Below are 3,444 nucleotides of genomic sequence, written 5' to 3'. Positions count from 1 at the left end.
ACAAATTCTCAGAGAGAATTCTCTACCTGAGCACACTGGATTCATGTGTGCCCCTCACATGTGGCTGGTTGGGGCTGGGGGGGGGTGAATCATGGCATCAAGATCCTGGTGTGGGTATGGTCTCTATCTTTCATTGTCTCTCGGTATCCCTTGCCCGTGGGACATACAAATAAATAAGCTTTAAAAATGTTACTTTTTTGAGCCAGCCAGGTGGCATGTTGGTTAAGGCAGCTGGATCTGTCATGGAAGAGTGCAGGGTTCAAGTCCCAGACCTAGAAGCTTGGAAATAAGCTTGACATGTGTGCACAAAATCCCAAGAGGAGAGTGGAGAAGAAGGGATTGTGGAAAGGCCCTCCCCATGGGTGTAATTTTCCACTTTCCCTCTTTTTCTTTCTCTCTCTCACACACACATCCTATAACAACAACAAAAAAAGGCTAAAACCTAAATAAAATTGTTTTTCTTTACATCAACATGTGTTTAGTAAAAGTAATTTATGAAGAATATGCATATGGGCAGTGTGACATGTGTGCTGGCCCGTGTTTCTCTGTGAGGTTGAGCTGAGTGAGGCTGCACATACATAGGAAGAAAAATACTTTTTGCTCTCCATGAGTCATGGAGAAATTATAGCACATTTCTGATCAAGTAGTTTCAGAACAGAGTTAGCAAAATTTTAAGGGGATCCCCAGTGACCCATTCCCTTGTGCAATATTGTATGATGAAGGCTTACCTTGGCAGTCCAGAATATGAGAGCCAGCAAATTCCAAAGGCCTGTCCTGGAAGTTTCATTCTGGGCACACCACCTCTGAGTCCTTAGAATATCCTCACTGATCACATTTCCTTATGCCTGAGGCTCTGGGCCTCAGTGTAGCTATTTGAGTTCTGGGGCCTAGAGACAGTCACAACCATTGTATGAGCCATAAAGTTATCTTACCCCAAGACCATATACCACTCAATAAAAATCCTGAGACCTGAACCAGGATGAAAATGAGCTTAAAATGAAGCAAGTTTGGAAGATGCTGGTAGTGCCCTGATCTGAAGGAATGTTTCCATATCCATGGTGCTTGCACATCAATGAGAGGTGTAAGACCGAAGTTCCAGACCCAGCTTATAGAAATGGGACTACGGTCATAAGATATGAAAGAAAAGAGCAGAAGCAAGAAAAAAAAAAAAGAAAGAAACACAGCAGACATCTTCAAACAGTTCTTCGGGTAGTAGAACATACAGCCCAAAAAATGGTGGAAAGAAATCAAGATCAAAGTAAAGATTTTGGTCCATAGATCCCCCAACCTCGTTCACATTCTTATGATAGAAGATGCAGGCATCAATCAAGCAGTTCTTCTTATGGCTCTAGAATAAAAAAAGTTGAAGTCGTTCAAAAGGGCAAAGAAAATCCTAGAGAGTTCAGAGGTCTAAATCAAAAAGCAGAACAAGAAGGTCCAGGTTGAGACTTTGTCCACATTCCCATAGTCAAAGTAGTGAGAGATCAAATCACAGGAGAACCCATAGTCGCTCTCAGCATAGAGAATGGCATAAAGGCAGAGACAAAGAGAAAAAAGAAGGATAAAGGCAAGGACAAGGAATTACATAACATCAAATGTGGAGAATCTGGAAACATCAAAGCTGGATTAGAACATCTGCTGCCAGCTGAACAGGCCAAAGTCAGACTATGGCTGGTTCTTGAAGCTGCTGCAAAAGCTGTTGAAGCATTAAAAGCCAAAGAAAGAAATGAGAAAGAAGCAAAGAGAAGAAAAGAGGAAGACCAAACCACCCTGGTAGAACAAGTGAAAAGAGTAAAAGAAATTGAAGTAATTGAAAGTGATTCTTTTGTTCAGCAGATTTTTTTTTTGTTGTTCAGATCAAGTAAAGAAGTCAAAAGACAGTAGAACCTAGTGAAGTGAAACATGCAGCTTTGGCGTCTGAACCAGCATCAGTAATTGCTGACCTGCCCAGTACTGAAAGCAAGTTTCAGTACAAGAGATTACTTGCTCTCCGACAGGAAAGTCTAATGAGCAGTCCTGTGGCTTAAGTAATATACATATGATTGAATTGACAAACACATTAGAAATTCAGGTTTTTAAATCCCAATGTTAACTTTTTACTCTTAGAAAAGAATTTAGCTGATGATATAAAAAGGTAATTTCATTTTTCTCTCATGTAGGCCTGAATGTTAGTTCATTTGAACTGTATCGAACATTGCAATTATTAAAACTAGTGTACAAATTTAAATACATGAAAATATTATACTGTTAATAAAGGTAATCATAATCACAATTCAAAGAAATTCTGACACCAAGGCTTGAGAGACCTTCCTGAGTTGGCAATACATCACACACTGTTGCTAGAAAAATTAAAACATGTGTCTGTTTAAACATGGGTTAGACAGGTTTCCTGTGTTCTGTAAGCCCTAGTAAATGTTAGAACCCAGAATAGCCTTGGAAATCTTGGGATACCCAGTAGTATTGGCAAAATTAACATGACTCACCACACATCTGTGCCTATGAACAGCTCTCAACAGACAACAAGCTTTCTGGTTTGTGGATGGAAGTTCCAATGTGGACTGACGGCATCTTATTTAGGAGTTTACATACCACCAGCAACTGGTGGAGAAACTTCACTTAAGAAAAATAGGGATAAAGCACCTTTGTGGCATAGTTGGAGTGTGATTTTCTTATAGTGAGGAAGGAGATGAGCAACAAAAAATCTGCCAGGGCATCAGTGGTCAGCCCTGTAGACACATGGGGAAGCCATCATGGTTGCTCTTCTTATCTGGGTATTGGGCACAAGTTCAGGCCAACAGGATACACTGCCTGCCCCTCCACTGCAAGAAGCAAACAGGCCAGCATGGGTCAATCACACAAGAACACCCAGCCACCAACCTGTATGACACTCAGTGGCAGAATTTTCTTTTTTTTTCAGTGGTTTTTTTTTTTTTTTCTAGTTTCCCTGTACAGGCAGTGGCACTGATTTTGCCTTAGGGAAGTTCTCAGGGCTATGTGGTCCTAGATGTCAACAGCCCTGCCTGTAAGCACTCCAAGATTTCAATGTGTGACCCTGCACCTCAGAAACCACTCTGCCCCTACTAGCTGGAACAGAGCTGGGACTCACTTGGACCTCAACTTCTGTGGGACCATCTCTGTCCCTGAGTTTTCAATGAGCCATGACACAAAAAGGCAAGGAAAGAGAGCCTGATGTCCTCCAGGGTGCAGGGATTTGGATGGAACTCTGGGTAGCATGGCCAGGACTTCCTCACATCTCAGTTTTTCTATCTACTAATTTTCATTCACAAATATAAACACATGCAAATGGGAATAAAACTATGTGATATGTGAAATACGGGCATAAAATTTAGATTGCTATAAATATGTGTGTGTGAGTGTGTGTGTGTGTGTGTGTGTGTGTGTGTGTGTGTGTGTGTGTAGATAGGGTGCTGATATATATGTATA

At 41.2% G+C, this 3,444-nt stretch overlaps 1 pseudogene; it reads left to right on the top strand.

Annotated features, from left to right (window-relative positions):
- The first annotated feature begins 1,114 nt into the window (after positions 1-1,114).
- On the top strand, positions 1,115-2,027 carry LOC102482084 (serine/Arginine-related protein 53-like; annotated as a pseudogene).
- Positions 2,028-3,444: the final 1,417 nt, after the last annotated feature.

This window comes from Tupaia chinensis, unplaced genomic scaffold (assembly GCF_000334495.1).
Source record: "Tupaia chinensis unplaced genomic scaffold, TupChi_1.0 Scaffold144218_1, whole genome shotgun sequence".
NCBI lineage: Eukaryota > Metazoa > Chordata > Mammalia > Scandentia > Tupaiidae > Tupaia > Tupaia belangeri.
This window is presented reverse-complemented; position numbering and strand designations above follow the sequence as displayed.